The 17,379-nt window shown below is 38.5% G+C and overlaps 1 long non-coding RNA gene across 1 annotated transcript in view; it reads right to left on the bottom strand.

Moving 5' to 3' along the window:
- Positions 1-14,980, bottom strand: part of LOC145509425 (uncharacterized) — a 52,340-nt gene extending 37,360 nt beyond the window's left edge. The window contains exons 1-2 of the long non-coding RNA XR_014056077.1: positions 14,760-14,980; positions 5,780-5,914 (exon numbers count right to left, since the gene is read on the bottom strand). This is a non-coding gene — a long non-coding RNA (uncharacterized LOC145509425). The remainder of the gene's footprint in view (positions 1-5,779; positions 5,915-14,759) is intronic.
- Between the last annotated feature and the right edge of the window lie 2,399 nt (positions 14,981-17,379).

The following is a 17,379-nucleotide window of genomic DNA, read 5'->3' as shown; positions in this document are numbered from 1 at the left end:
GAGTAGATTGCCAGTCCCTTCTCCAGGGGATCTTCCCAACGCAGGGATCGAACCTGGGTCTCCTGCATTGCAGGCAGATTCTTTACCATCTGTGCTACCATGGAAGCCCATATTATGTGTATTTAAACACAATTTTAAATTTTAAAGGAGAAAGGCCATAGATTCCTCGTACTCTCTCAGTAGCAGCAATTCCTCTTCAGTTTGGAAGTTTATTCTGGGGCTAACCAGTGATTCTAAATACTCAGTTTTTACAAGGTGAGAGAGGTGGCCCAGGTAAGTACCAGTGGAGTGGACAAGATTAATTCAGGGTGGTTTTTGCTGGACAGAAGTGTCTACACAAGATATGGTATTCAACTATGGGATATGAACTTGGGATACCCACAGCCATATTGGTAGAACTTTAGAGTCAGTTTTTAAAAGCTCTGAATTAAATAAGATGTATCAAATACAAAAACCAACTCCAAAGAAACACAAGAAGAGATAAAGTCAAGAGTAATAAGAGATAGGATGAAAGTGAAGGATGACTGGAAATAGGAAAGGGAAGATATTTGGGGGAATTTCTGAAAATCCTGAAGGGAGATGGGATTAAGTCCCTTTTCCTATTTCCATTGTCTTATGCATTAGAATTTACTAAGGGACTGGTAGAAGTCTGGTATTTATCCGACTGCGTACCCAGCTTCTCATCTTGAGCAGCTGGAGCTTAGGCCCAAGAACGCAGGCTGGAAGACAAAACCGAGTTGTCTGACTAGAACAGGAAGAGGTCGATTTTCACGGACAAGGACAGGTGGAGAAAGAAGACTATGGCGTTGATGTCTTAGTCACTTTGGAGGGCCCCCTATCCAGAATGTTCTTCTAATTTGTAGAAGTCAGTGCTTATCCATTCAACAAATCATCTGTATATGCATTTATTACTTGTAAGGTACAAAAAACAAAGTACCAGTTCTACCATTCCTGAGTTTACAATCTAGTGGCAGAGATAAAGAAATATGCTCAGTAAATGACATGAAGATTAGAATTATACTTTATACATATGCTTATCCCCTTGCCTCCTTTCATCCCATTCCTACCACCATTCCCACCACCACTTCCAAGTGTTCAGAAATTTAATGAAGTAACAAATATATATATAAATGAATTATTTAAGCTTGTAACATCAGAATTCTGTATGTAAAAAGCCTGAGTTGAAAGAAAGCCAAAAACTGTGTAGAACAAACATCTTACTTTGTAAGTGAGAGTGTGATATCAAAAGAGATTGAATCTTAAAAAAATGGTCCAAATGAACTTATTTACAAAAGGGAAATAAAGTCACAAACGTGGAAAGCAAATTTAAGGTTACCAAGGGGGAAAGGGGAGGAGAAATAAATTGGAAGATTGGGATTGACACATGCACACTGCTATATATAAAACAGATAACTAATAAGAACCTTCCATTTAGCACAGAGAACTCTACTCAGTACCTTGTAATGACCTAAATGGGCAAAGAATCTAGAAAGAGTGGATATATGTGTAAATATAACCAATTCACTTCACTGTATCACAGAAACTAACATAATATTGTTAATCAACTATATTCCAATAAAAATTAATTTTAAAAATTTTAAAATAAAAGAAATTGTAACTAGTTTAAAGTCATAGCTAGACTCTGCATGTTCTGTTTCATCCAGGACTTTTCTTTCTTTCCCCCAAAAAACCCTTATATGTTGTCAGGCTTCCCTGGTGGCTCAGATGGTAAAGTATCCTCCTGCAATGCAAGAGACCTGGGTTAGACCCCTGGGTTGGGAAGATCCCCTGAAGAAGGGAATGGCTACCCACTCCACTATTCTGGCCTGGAGAATTCCATGGACAGAGGATCCTGGCAGGCTATGGTCCAGGGGTTGCAAAGAGTCAGACATGACTGAGCAACTTTCACTTTCACTTATAGGTTGTCAAAAGCCTTCCTTATAGCTTCAGTGAAAGTTTCTCTTTGGGGAAACATTAAACATGAGAAATACATAGAACACTATAAGCTACACCAATATTTGTCAAAGTAATAAACAGTGATATATAGCTAAAGACATTTTGAAAAAGAAGCTTAATGAAGGAAGGGAAATGCTAACTTTCCCAAATCTCAATGTATTATAAAGCCACAATGACTGAAGATATAGATAAAGTAATGGAAAAGAATAGGTAACCTAGAAACAGAGCTACGAAAATAACAAAAGTTAGTATGATATAAAATGGGTACCACCTACCCTTACATTTGTCTGGGATAGGATGGTCTAGAAAAAAGCCTGACCCAATGGACTGGAGGCCTGGGTTTTGGTTCTGTAGATGAATTAAGGACAGAATCCTAGGAAACCACAGAATAGACTGGGAAGGAAGGAAGAAGAAGGCTCAAGGAACGCAGGAGAGCTTGATAAAAACTGGAAAAAAAGGAGACTGGTAAGCAATGTGATTAATTGATAGGAAGACAAGCCTTACAGAAATCAAGATGGTGGTAAAAAGATGATAGTTAAAAGCAATAGCCATAATATTGGCAATTACGAGCTTATTGGAGAATTTATAAAAAGTGGTGTCATTAGAATAGGAGGAGCATAAACCATACTATAGCTGGGTGCAGAGCCAATGAGGACAAAGTAAAATCATCAAACTTAAAACAGTTTTTAAGAAATTTGGTGATGAAGAAATAATGGGGTTGCTTTGAGGTTAATTGATGAAGTTAAAACATGAACAAATAAGTGAATATCTGCCAAGATAATACATTTTCATTTACATGCTATGACAATTACTCCTGAGTGTAGTGTTTTAATGTCATTTTTAATAACCCTAGGATGCTAATGTCTATTATATTTTTGTAAATGGACTCAACAGATCTCACGTCCTATCCCAGTTCTTCAAGGCAGAATTATTTAACATTCACTAAGCATCAGTAACTATATTTCAAGGCTTTTTGATTTTGTCTTGTCCATGTAATCCTTGGGAACATAACCCTTGCCATGTAACTCTTTTGTCAGCCACACTCTTCTACAAATAGCCTTTAAAGATATTCCTTTCATATGCCATCTGCCTTGCAGGAAAAGCACCCTTATTATAAGGTTATAGGAAGAAATTTAGTTAACAGAGACAATTCATTGCAAACAAAAAGGCTAAGTGCTCAGAAAAGTCATATCCTTCTTGTGTAAAGATTTTCATTCAATTCCCAGGTAGTAGAGGAGAGAAGGGCATGGAACCCTGGTCTCAGGCTCCTCTACATAGCATGCACGCAGTCTTACACCTTGCTTTTGTTTATAATTCTTCCGCAGCTGTCGTCTTGCTCCCCATCACCATTTAGTCCATCTCTGCTTATTATGCATCCTTGGCTCAGCCACAATCAGAGAGCCTGTAGAGGAAGCTGTAGCCCCATGTCAACTCAGAGTAACTGTGTCCATTTTGAACATGGCTAGAGGTTTGGGACTTGACCACCTCTCAAGAAACACATGCAATCCATGTGATATCAGAATTTTGTTAAGAGAAATGACTGCCTCTTGTAGAACATCCCTATCAGCTGTTCTTGTCCAATATAGGGCAAAGATGTTGCCTGACAGAAGTTCTTATCTAACAGAGTCCAAAACTTCCCTTCACCAAGAGTATACCAGGACAATTAATCCAGCACTTGGACTCATAGTCCTCAAAATTCAAGGCTTCCCAAGACTGGTCTTGGAAAGCGTGGAATGTCAAAGGGCCTATTCTATTAATAGGAAAGTATAAATATGCCAGGAAGACTTGAATCTAGACACTGTGGTTATGCTATGGTGCCATCTGGGTGGACAACCTGGCCTGTGCAAACCTGTTAATAAGGTGTAGAGACTGTTGGTGAGCACATCCATAAGAGGAAATGGTTCAGGTGTCAAGCACAGACCTAGACAATCTCAAAAAATACTGACCCCAGAATATTCCCAAATATTATCACATTACACACTGCATTTCTGACGGCTTCTTCCTCAACCATGAGAGCATCCTGATAGCTTTGGTACATTTTGAATCCTCATCTCCCCTTTTCCTTACCTCTTTGACTGTGTGGATCTCAATAAACTGTGGAAAATTCTGAAAGAGATGGGAATACCAGACCATCTGACCTATCTCTTGAGAAAACTGTATGCAGGTCAGGAAGCAACAGTTAGAACTGGACATGGAACAACAGACTGGTTCCAAATAGGAAAAGGAGTATGTTAAGGCCGTATATGGGGAAGGCAATGGCAACCCACTGCAGTACTCTTGCCTGGAAAATCCCATGGATGGAGGAGCCTGGTAGGCTGCAGTCCATGGGGTCGCTAAGAGTCGGACATGACTGAGCGACTTCACTTTCACTTTTCTCTTTCATGCACTGGAGAAGGAAATGGCAACCCACTCCAGTGTTCTTGCCTGGAAAATCCCAGGGACGGCGTAGCCTGGTGGGCTGCCGTCTATGGGGTCGCACAGAGTCAGACACGACTGAAGCGACTTAGCAGCAGCAGCAGCAGCAAGGCCTTATATTGTCAAGCTGCTTATTTAACTTATATGCGAGTACATCATGAAAAACTCTGGGCTGGAAGAAACACAAGCTGGAATCAAGATTGCTGGGAGAAATATCAGCAACCTCAGATATGCAGATAACACCACAGTTATGGCAGAAAGCAAAGAACTAAAGAGCCTCTTGATGAAAGTGAAAGAGGAGAGTGAAAAAGTTGGCTTAAAGCTCAACGTTCAGAAAACTAAGATCATGGCATCTGGTCCCATCACTTCATGGATAGATGGGGAAACAGTGGAAACAGTGGCTGACTATTTTTCTGGACTCCAAAATCACTGCAGATGGTGATTGCAGCCATGAAATTAAAAGATGCTTACTCCTTGAAAGGAAAGTTATGACCAACCTAGACAGCATATTTAAAAGCAGAGACATCACTTTGCCAACAAAGGTCCGTCTAGTCAAGGCTACATTTTTTCCAGTAGTCATGTATGGATGTGAGAGCTGGACGGTGAAGAAAGCTGAGTGCCGAAGAACTGATGCTTTTGAACTGTTGTGTTGGAGAAGACTCTTGAGAGTCCCTTGGACTGCAAGAAGATCCAACCAGTCTATCCTAAAGATCAGTCCTGGGTGTTCATTGGAAGGACTGATGTTGAAGCTGAAACTCCAATACTTTGGCCACCTCATGCGAAGAGTTTACTCACTGGAAAAGACCCTAATGCTGGGAAGGATTGGGGGCAAGAGGAGAAGGGGGCAACAGAGGATGAGATGGTTGGATGGCATCACCTACTCAATGGACATGGGTTTGGGTAGACTCCGAGAGTTGGTGATGGACAGGGAGGCCTTGTGTGTTGCGATTCATGGGGTCGCAAACAGTGGGACACGACTGAGTGACTGAACTGAACTGAACCCACCTGCTTTCTCTATCTGCAGATTACAGTTTGCAACTCTGCTTTAGTAGCATTGTTTAAGGCCTTTCAGATTCCTGTTTACTTAGCCATTGTTTTCAGATGAACACATGAAGCATATTAGTCCCTAGGGGCCTTGCAGGTGGCACTAATGGAAAAGAACCCTGCCAAAGCAGGAGACATAAGTGATGCAGGATGGATCCCAGAGTTGGGAAGATCCCCTAGAGGAGGGCATGGCAACCCACTCCAGTATTCTTGCCGGAGAATCCCATGGACAGAGGAGCCTTGCAGGCTCTAATCCATAGAGTCTCAGAGTCGGACATGATGTGACTTAGCATGCACACTTTAGTGCCTAGAAAAATTCCTCCATCATTATGGTACCCATCTGTGATACAATTGTCCCACCTACCTCATCCTTAAATCTGCTTCTATCGACGCTCCAGTTTCACAGTAGTACTGACATCCACCTTGACTTCTATCATTTATCAGCATGTCTAGTCCAATAACTCCCAGACCTGACTCTGATGACCCCTTATCAGGAATCCTAGTACAGGTAGGGAAAAGCTGTCAGATCCTGGTCCCCCTTGGAGTACAAAATAGAAACTTACTGGCCTTTAGTATCTTCAGAAATCTTAGTGTGATTCTAAGGGAGTAGTCAAAAAAAAAAAAGGTACAAAGTTAACTGGTGCTGATCCCTTTATATGATTTCAGCTCATCCCCACAAGGTACCATCAGGACAGCATTTTAAAAGCTTTCTCCACTTGGGAATTGCTCCAAGTCTATCTTTCTTCCTTTGGTTTTTCTACAATCTCATTCCTAAGCTTCTCTCTGTCACAAGCTCAAATGTCATCATCACTTGGTTTACTTGCCTGTTCTCGCTTTTTGTTTTCATTCTTTCTCTATTTCTCTCAACTCATTTGACTTGATGACCAAGTTTTCTATTATTTACCTTGTTCATGTTCTGGGATTTTGACACTCAGTTCTACATCCCTCAAGCTCTGCGCTTTGCTCAGATCCCCAATTCCCCATGAGAGGGAATACAGGTAGGTCCCCAATCTTGGAATCATCAAAGTAAGAGAGGAAAGTGCCATTCTGCTTCTTCCCAGTGCTTATCAGTTTTGTTAACCAAACCTTCCCCTTTCTCAGAAACAGTCCACAAACTTGGAGTTAGCTCTCTTTGTCCCAGCTCTGGGCTCTGTGATATGAAGGGCCACTATCTACCACCCATCACCATAAGATCAAATGAAGAAAGAGATCAGTCATAACCCTCCTAGATTCCAATCTCAGCCCTTCCACTCATGAGTTTTATGAAACTTTGTGACTCTACCACCACGTCAGTAAAATAAGAATAATAATATCTTTATATAATACAAATACTATTAAGGAGAGTGAACCATTTAGAAATCCATGTAATTCATTCATCTATACATACTAAATGCTCAATAAATTATAGCATCATTCTTATTTCTGCTCACAGACTTTTGCTCCAAACATCATTGACACGAACCATTAAATGCTAGCATCAAGTAAGCATTGCTAGATTTCATGCAGTTCAAGAAAATAATAGAAAACAAGAAGCAAGAGCCAATGGGGTTCTCCTTCAAGTGACTCACCAAATTTGTTTTTAGAAAAAAATAATTACCTAAAGAATCTCATATCTTAGGACAACTCTTTCAAAGCTTTTTATCTGTTTGCATTTGTTTCAGGAAAATTGAACAGTCTCCCTCCCCCTCCCCACTTTACCCAGCTTCATCCTTTTCTCTAGAAAGTTATATTTTTAAAAAACACCTCAGAGACAACCTATATTAGGTGAATAATTTGGAGCCAAAAAAGTCTATTTCCTTTTGTTTTCCTCTAGTTTGATAAAGTGGCAAATATCACTTGATTTGTCCTTAAAGTATTCAGTGTTGGATTTCTTTTCTTACTGAGAAATAGGAATATACAGTTATTCTTCCTCTACTATACATAAATTCCAAATGTTATCCTAGCAGGATTATGAAATAAAAATGAATGCTTTTTTAAAGCATTTATGGAGACTGGGGAATAAATGATAGAATTTTCTTATATTTCTTGTATATGCAGATAACAGATACATTTAATGCAAGAAGGAAATAGAATTTTAATAGAATTTTTAACTAAAGATCTTGAAACAAAACTAGACATACATTTTAATTGAATTTCTGGCTCAAATTACAGCAAACCATTATAAATCATTAGGAATCAGTTTTAAAACTGCTTTCACTTTTCCCCGTATTACAAACACAGAGGTAAGCTTTTACAGCTTCAGATAAGTGTTAATAAATTACCCGAATTTCAAAATTAATGGCTGCCCGGCTGCTTTAGGGAGATATCATTGTGTTTCATGAATATTTTGATTTTGTGATTAGATCAAAATGCACTGAATTCCTAAACAGTCATAACCAAGGTCTGCTGATCATAAACTGTTCTTTTTTAATAAATTATATTCCTCACAAATCTGCTGATATGGAATAATTAGAAATTGGTTGCCTGCATTTACTGTAATATTTGCATGACTTTAGATCTCCACCTACTGATCTAGAGGCTGGCAGGAAATGTACATTTTGTACATTTCTAAATATACCTTGCCTGCAGAGATAATGGTTTATATTGTGATGGTAAGAAGGTTTTTATTTGCAAAAAACAAAGAGGTGTCACTTGCCAGTTCTGGAAGACATTGATTAGGCAGTTTATGTCATTCCTATTCAGAACTTATTATTTACAGCTTTCTTGTTTCCCTTCCTTTGTAGGAGATAAAGATCTGTATCTTGTAAACTGCTTAAAGAGTGTCTATTTTGTCTTTTTAGGGAGTCCTGAAACACATTTTATAGAATGCAAGCATCCTGAAACTAAACGTAAACTGAGTAAAATACAATATCTCAATTTATTATAATATCTCCAAGTACGATCTTTAAATTAACTGCTTCAAAAATAGTTACATGGTATTAAAAAAAAAAAAACCCAGGTGTAAATCTATCCTTTGTCATGTAAAGCACATGTATCTATATTTGAACCTGCATAACCTACACTATGTAATCTGATAACTAATCAGTCATATGGTAGAAACCACTGATTGCTAACACATAAGACTACTTTTATTCCTCTAAATTTAATGATATTTTATAAAGTTGAGTGACTCCAGGAGTTACAAGTTTGTGTTTTAGAATAGTCTATTACAATAAGATTTATGGAGCATTTCTGCAAGGCTGTTTGTGAGAGAGGTTTTCACCAAAGAACAAGAACAATTCTTGATAAAATCCAGAGAAAGACTCAGGTGAAGGGGACAGGAGACTTCAAGGTCTTTCCTATTATCATTTCAAGGCCCCAGGGGAATAAAGAAGGGACTCCTGAGGTCATGGTTTACTCCAGTGATGGTACAATTGGCTTCCTCTGCATTTCATAAGCTAAGGCCAAAAGGTTCCCTAGCCTCTTATAATCATAACACAAAGCAGTCCTTCCGAGGGTCTCTGATGTTGGTGGCCTGGGCTCAAGTCAGTTGGCTTGGTTATGATCCATGGCACCTGGCATTTCCTCAAAGAACCTGAAACCTTAGTCAGTTGTACTTACTTACCCTTCAGATTCGTTGCAATTCCTCAATTAACCACAAACACAAGAAGAAGTAAAAAGAAAGGTTACCATCAAACAGTAAGTCCACAGGACGATTTTTAATAAACAATGTTTAACCTTAAAGAAAGATTCTACCAGTCCAGCATAGTAAATGCATAAATGCTTGTAGGAAATATAGAACTAAGATAACAGTCATATTTATAATTTAAAAGCCAGGCCTCCGATGGTTTAGCACGTTAGCAAATTTATCCAAGAATCTACCCTCACATCCTGATTAGAGTCCAAGAGTGCTAATATCAAACTCAGAGCATAAACTAAAATCTAGCTTACCTCCCAGGGCTGCTATGTGGATAAATGAGATAAGGTATGTAAGATTCTGAAGTGCCTGGAGTATAGTAAACAATAAATATTATATAAAAACACAAAACAAATCACAGCCATGGAAATACTAATGTTTTTGTGGAGACAAACTTCCAGCATGAATTTTTTGTTCTCATCTGACCTCTTTTACACATTCACTCTGTTTCAGCCATCTGCAATTTCTACATAAATCTTTATTTATGCTTCTATTTGCATTGAAAATTTCAGCTGAGAATCTTTTTTTTTAACTGAAAACAGCAACTACATTAGTCATACATGTCAGAATTTGCATACACAAAGGCCTCTCCATAGCCACAAGCAGCTCTATGCTCCCCATGTAAGGGGGAATCTACACTGTAGAATCACATTTTCCCAAAATCAACCCTGTCATCAGGAAGCTTAAATCAAGTTAAAATATATTCTTCCCTCTGAGTATGTTTATGTACCACAGATGCATGTTTTTAACATTTTAACTAACTCTTCTCCAAACATCTGGTCACTATTATAAAATAAAAGAAGCATTTCTAATAATAGTGGCTTTCTCAAAAATGATTTACCGACTTAATAATTATTTTTATTGAACAACTGTTCTATGCTAGGCCTTTGGGATATAGAGATGAATAAGGCCAGGTACCACCTTCAGGAAACTGAGTCTATTGGGCAATTACAGTTCAGCATGACCAGTTTGGTGATGGAAGCATGCACAGTGTACTATGGGAACAAAGGAAGGTCTCTAAAACAGGTCAAAGAAAGCTCTCTGAGATGCTTGGAGTTTGCTAAGACCAGGAATAATGCCATGGACTGGATGGACTGTATTGTGTTCCTTCAAAATACATATGCTGAAGCCTTAACCCTCAGTATGATAGCATTTGGAGATGGAGGCTTTTGGGTGACAGTTAGAGTTAAATGAGGTCTGATGCACACACTTATCCCAGTTTGTAAGCCTTTTATGTTTGAGCCTTACCAGTTTTATCTGACATTCTCCCCTTGTTCGCAGCTGGCTTTCCTACTTGAGTGTGACAAATTATTTTCTGCCTTATGACCTTTGCATACTCAGCTCCCCTAGCTTTGAATTCCCACTCCCTACCTTCTTACCTAACCCTCCTTTCCCTCCCTTCTATCTGACTTGATCGACAGTATAAATCTATGAAGATTTACATCTATAGACCTAGGAGACATATACAAAACAATCCACCCAACAAGAGCTAAACATACATTCTTCTGAAATGTACATAGAATGTTCTGTAGAATAGACCATGCACTAGATCTAAAGCAAATCTCAATAAATTTAAAAAGATAGAAATAACACAAAATATCTTTTCTGACCACAGAGGAAGGAAATTAAAAGTCAATATCAGAAAGAAATTAGCCAAACACAGAGATATGTGGAAATTAAACAACACACCCCTAAAAAATAATGGATTAAAGAAGAAATCAAAATGGATATTAGACAATTTGAGATAAATGAAAATAAAGACACAACATACCAAAACTCATGGGATGCAGTTAAAACAGTGCTTCGAGGGAAATTTATATCTATAAATGCTTATGATAAGAGGAAGAAAGATCTCGAATCAACAACTTGAACTTTTACCTTAAGATGTGGGGGAAAAAAAGAAGAACAAACAATCCCTAGGGCAAATAGGAGGAAGGAAATAAGAAAGACTAGAATGGGAATTAGTAGCAATGTCTGAGATTAAGGTTGAGAAATATTCTAAGACCACTTCGAGGCCAAGAAGAAAAAAGTTCTTGTGGAATTATGTGGTGAGAGTTTTGAGGTCAGGTCTGGGGGTAGAGTGAAGCCATAAAAGTATATTCTGAATTCTGGGACTTGTTAACATAAATCTTCACGAAGAGTTCCCTCTTTTATGCTTATATCACGAGCATAAATATTCTGCTTATGTCTCTAGGAGCATGCTGTCCTGCTAGGATCCTTCAAAGCCTTCTTTAGTGGGCATGTTACCAAGACATCCAAGTCTCCCTGGGAAGAGTGAATTACTTTAGATAGTCCAAATATTGCTGCTGGGTCCAAGTAGAACCACAAGAACTGTCTGATTCCATCCTCACATGGTACTGGGCTAGACTGAACTTCTTTAAAATAACTCCTATGGCACATTTTGGTTACTAGGATATTGAACAGTTCCAGCGCCACTTCTCTGAAGCTATTAGATGACACCAGTCTTGCCTAAATTCTTGTATTCTTTAGATACTTACTTTGATGTCTGAAATTATCATACTAATTCATACATTTTGTAGCACAATATACAGTGGTGCTTACTAACTTGCATTCTGAATCTTGATTTCCTGAGTTCAAATCCTGGTTCTGCATCTTAGCTAATTGTCTGGCCTTGGGCAAGTTACTTAGCCTATCTGTGCCTCAGTTCCCTTATGTAAAATGGTGATATAAATAACCATGTGCAGTTTTTAAGTAATTAAACTAACAACAACTTTAAAAGTCTTTAGTAGGATGACTACCATGCAAGTGAATACATGCTGGTCATAATATTTTCTGTGAAGAATTTACACATAATCTTATTTAATTCCATAACCAACTTTGGAAGTATTTTATTCTTGGTTGACAAATTGAAAGACAGTGGTCCAGAAGCCAAAGTTTCTCATGGATCCACATGTGGAAAATGGGTTTAGATCCAGGTTTTTTCCTCCCTGTGAAAGTGTGAGTCACTCAGTCGTGTCCGACTCTTTGTGACCCCATAGACTATAGCCCGCCAGGCTCCTCTCCATGGGATTTCCTAGGCAAGAATCCTGGAGTGGATTACCAATCCCTTCTCCAGGGGATCTTCCTGACCCAGGGATTGGACCCTGCATTGCAGGCGGATTCTTTACCTTCTGAGCCACCTGGGAAGCCTTTTTAGCTCCTTAGTCCAATGCTTTTCACACTGCCGTGATGTTAAAAGGCAGCTGAATACACTGAGACAAGTTCGTGGGTTCCATAGCCAGGTAGGTTTTGATTCAACCTCAGCTTGCTCATCTTCTAGTGGTGTGTCTTTGCCCAAAGTACTTCACCTTTAAGCTACGTTTATAAGATGTGTGTGTGTGTACTTAGTCGCTCAGTTGTGTCCGACTCTTTGCAACCCCGTGGACTGTCGCCAATGGGGCTCCTCTGTCCATGGGGATTCTTCAAGCTAGAATACTGGAGTGCATTGCCATGTCCTCCTCCAGGGGATCTTTTCAACCCAGGGATCAAACCCAGGTCTCCCACACTGTGTTTCAGGCAGATTCTTTACCGTCTGAGCCACCAGGGAAGCTCCTATTAATAAGATGAGCATACTAGTCCCTACCTCATGAAGTTATTATAAAATGACTGAGGAAAAAATATCTAGCCTCATGCCTACTGCATATTATTAATGTATGATCAGCAAATGCTAATTTTCTTTCTATCACATCTCTTAGCAAGGAAAATATTCTCTCTTTACAGTAAACTGTGCTCAGGAGGATCCCTCTGTGGCTGTCGGATCAAGAGAGTCAGCTTTGAAATGCTCTCAGTGCTTTGTAACGTTAAACATTTAATACAATTGTTGTAACTAAGATGTGCTTATTATTACTGAATGGGATGAATGTGAAAAAATGAGACTTAATAGCAAGTGTGCTACAATTTTAACTCATTGAAATGCCATGTGGGGGGGCAAATTGAGGTCTCATTTTAATTTGTGTTTTGAATGCTACAAAATGCTACAAAACAAAGAGCAAATAAATTTTAAAATGAAAGCAGAACAAGTGGCAAGGGTCCTAGGGGAGATAACACATATCTCGATAATCTAGTTACGGAGAAACATCCCATACTCCCAGCCTTTCTCATGGAATTTGAATGCCCAGGTTTGTGTGACCAAGTTGAATATTTACTATAAATTAGAAGATTTATATGGATAGAGGGAAAAGTTACTAAAGATATAAAACAAAATTTCTGTAATTGCATACACTTTTCCTGTCATCAGAACAAAGCAAGAGAAGAGATTTGCAAGTACTTGCCAAATCAAAAAACTAAAGCAAAGGGAAAAAAGAAAGATCCAGTTTATATTGTTTTCCAGCTCTCCAGGGGGGCCCTGGTAGAAAAAAGGAGCAGCCCATCTGCCCTCCCCAAAACTGAAGTTTGCAGTTATTTCATTTACATTGAGAAAGAAGGAAAGTAAACAGTGGTTCAGAACAGAGGATATGGAGAGAGTGAAATGTTAGGTTTCAACAAGGGAAAATATGCATTTGCCAAGAAATCTGGAAAAATGGGATTTGATTAAAGGCAGTCATCAAAAAGATGGAAACCTCCAGGTCATTTCTAGATTTAGTTTTCAGATTGCGGACCCGGACCAGAATCATCAACATCAAAAATACAATAATCTTTTTTTGCCTTCCATGATTGCCTGCATTTGAGCTGGAAACAAGACAGCAATATCCAAGCCTTGGCTCTGTGGCCATACCTGAGTGACTCCAGAAAAATAGAACTCTGATGGTCATGATACAATATAATGCGTTTCATTCAACTTCATTGATAAAGCTCTCCTTCTCTCTTAAATTTTCAAAGGTTATTATCCACACCTTACAAAATGGACTGAGCACTTGCAATGGTTCCATTTCCCAGGCATTAAACAGGAGCCAGGGACACTTGCAGAATTATAAGAGGTCAAGGGAATATTTTATTAAGATAAACTTAAACTTCATTCTGAAGTTTGAATCACTGCCCTCTTCTTGTGTGATAGGAACACAACAGAAGATCTGTCTTCATAAGTTTTAAGTATACAATACATGATTGTTGACTATAGATATAATATTATAAAGCAGACCTCTGGAGCTTACTCATCTGAATTCTATTCACTCTTTGATTCTATGAATTTGACTATTTTAGATGACTTCTATAAGTGGAATCATGCAGCATTTGTCTTTTTCTAAGACTAATTTATCTCATTTAACAAAATAGCCTCAATATTCATACATGTTGCACTATTTCCTTCTTTTTTAAGACTAAATAGTATTTCATTGTATATATGTAAAACATTTCTTTATCCGTTCATCTCTCAATGGACATTTAAGCTGTTTCCACATTTAGGCTAGAGAATAGCCCCCACTCACCACAACTCGAGAAAAGCCCACACAGCAAGGAAGACCCAGCACAACCAAAAATAATTAAATAGTTATGTAGAACTGAAAGAGGCCTTGAATCACTAGTATAAAGTATATATTATACCACTACAAGTCTTGGTTTTGTCTATGATTCTTACTTCAAGTCAAAATTGTAGTCAGCATACAAAATGCTATCAACTCATGTTTTCAATATCTCATTTTTGTCAACTTGGAATGATACACATTGGTATAATCCTTCAAACTATCTAAGGCTCTAGCATTTAGTTAAAAATAAAAATGTCTTTAGTCATGATAAGAATGAAATTTCAGAGAGCCTAGGGCTTTCCTGGTAGCTCAGCTGGTAAAGAACCCACCTGCAATGTAGGGGACCCTGGTCAGATTCCTGGGTTGGGAATATCCTCTGGAGAAGAGACAGGCTACCCACTCCAGTATTCTTGGGCTTCCCTGATGGCTCAGTTGGTAAAGAATCAGCCTGCTTGTGGGAAATCTGGGTTTGACCCCTGGGTTGAAAAGATCTCCTGGAGAATGGCTACCCACTCCAGTATTCTGGCCTGGAGAATTCCATGGACTGTACAATCTATGGGGTCATAGAGAGATGGACATGACTGAGTGACTTTCACTTACACTTCACTTTCAGGGTATAACAGGATAAGAGACAGGCAGAAATAATAAAAATATATATTTATATTAGATATATATATAGATATATATATATGTAAGATATAAAGTAATCTGTGCCAAAAAGAAACAGTGAAATAGAAGGGGAAAGATAGGAATGCCTGAATTCTCTTTGCCCAACAATTTCTTCTGTCTTGGAAGCACTGAGGAAGCAATACATACAAGAGACAAAGATGAACGGATACATTATCACTTTAGAATTAGCTGAGTTAGGGCCCAATACCTTAGTGCAGGGTTCTCTGATAAAGCTGGTTTGGACTATGTGTTTGATGCCCAAAACCCATACAGGGCAAACCATGCCCAGTCTTAATTCCACAACTAGTCATCAGAAGTGATGTGGATTTAGAAGTTTGTAAGAAAAGAGGATCAAGAGAGACTTTTAAGAGAGCCTTGCTACAGCTTACCAATTACATCTCTTGAAGAAAATCGGAAGGAAAAAGAGGTTTTGGCACAAGAGCATATCAATTTGCAAGAGTAAATCCATCCACTAGTAAACATGGTCCTATAAATTTCTTTAATCCAACCAGAATTGGGGTATTGTAAAGAATAAGCGAGATAGAAACACTTACCTCCCCAAAAGTGTCAAACACTTTGGGAACTCAAAGAAAAGAGGGACATTGAAATAAAGCGTAAAATGTGTTTCTGACAATTATTTCTTCCCTATTTACCTCCTCACCTCATATTCCTCCATCTATCCCTTTAAGCTTTCTTCCAGGGTACACTGCATTGCTATAGACACAATCTAGGTATAATATACCACCTGTGTTCAGATTAATCTCAACTCTAAGACTCAGTTCACACTTGCTCCTGAGCTTCAGGTAGTATGCCATGCATCTTACATCTTATTTAACGCATTAAGTAATGATGAGATGATGAAACGGCTTAAATTATCTTTTAAACTTTCCTTCTCACTTCTCCTGCTCCCCATGCATATTTTTTTAAAATCTCACTTTTTAATACCACTATCCAGCCAGTTGTGCAAACTGAAATGTGGGTGTCATCACTGCCTCACTCTCTTCTAACTCCCAACATCAATGTAAAAAGTACTACCAATATTAGCTACTAAGTATTTTCCCCTCCTTTTCACTCTCTCTCCTCCATAGATGACGTTAATATTTTCCATCTACTGTCATTGGCTGTGGTCTTTCTTCCTCAAATCATAGCTTCCTGCTTGGTCTATCTAAAATGCAAATCTTGCCATGTCATTTGGAAGAAAAACTTATGACAAAGCAAGTCAGTATATTAAAAAGAAGAGACATTACTTTGTTGGCAAAGGTCTGTCTAGTCAAAACTATGGTTTTTCTAGGAGTCATGTATACATGTGAGATTTGGACCATATAGAAGCCTGAGTGCCATAGAATTGATGCTTTTGAATTGTAGTGTTAGAAAAGACTCTTGAGAGTCCCTTGGACTGCAAGAAGATCAAACCAATCAATCCTAAAGGAAATCAGTCCTGAATATTCATTGGAAGGACTGATGCTAAAGCTGAAGCTCCAATACTTTGGCCACCTGATACAAAGAGCTGACTCATGGGAAAAGACCCTGATGCTGGGAAAGATTGAAGGCAGGAGGAGAAGGGGATGACAGAGGATGAGATGGTTGGATGGCATCACTGGCTCAATGGACATGAGCAAGTTCCAGGAGATGATGAAAGACAGGGAAGCCTGGCGTGCTGCAGTCTATGGGGTTGCAAAGAGTCGGACACAACTGAGTGACTGAACAGCAATTGACATATTGGTCATCTCCTCAGGACTGTGAGAGCCTTCAGGGCAGCAGAATTGCATGCCAAAGAGAACATAATAAATAACTGTTAATATATCTGCTTATGGAAGGAAGGAAGAAAGGAAGGAAGGAAAGTAGAAACAAAGAAAGGATTATCTTTTTTAGTGAAAATCATTTTGGTAATCTATAGATATATAGAAACAATTAGAGTTAGAAAAAAACTCATGAGCAAAAGCATGAGATGTGAAACTCAAGGTAATGGGTGGAAAAACTCCGGAAGAATATATATGGCAGGAAAATAAAACTGAAAGATAAGTATGGGCAGGTTGTAAAGGACCAGAATACCAGATTCAAGAGTCTGAAATACATCAAGAAGATAGATCACTGAAAATTTTTGAGCAGGAATGACTATATTAAAGTAGCTTTATAAAAGCAATTAATGTTTATGAGTAGGATATGTTAGAGGAGTAAGTTTGGGGAAAACAGATGAAAGTGTATTGCAATACTCAGAATGACATAGAATGACAAGTTGAATTGTGGAAGTGGATTTGGAATGGAACAAAAGGATAGATT

The sequence above is a fragment of the Giraffa tippelskirchi genome, chromosome 6 (assembly GCF_054371585.1).
Source record: "Giraffa tippelskirchi isolate mGirTip1 chromosome 6, T2T-mGirTip1v1.2.pri, whole genome shotgun sequence".
In the NCBI taxonomy this organism is placed as follows: Eukaryota; Metazoa; Chordata; class Mammalia; order Artiodactyla; family Giraffidae; genus Giraffa; species Giraffa tippelskirchi.
This window is presented reverse-complemented; position numbering and strand designations above follow the sequence as displayed.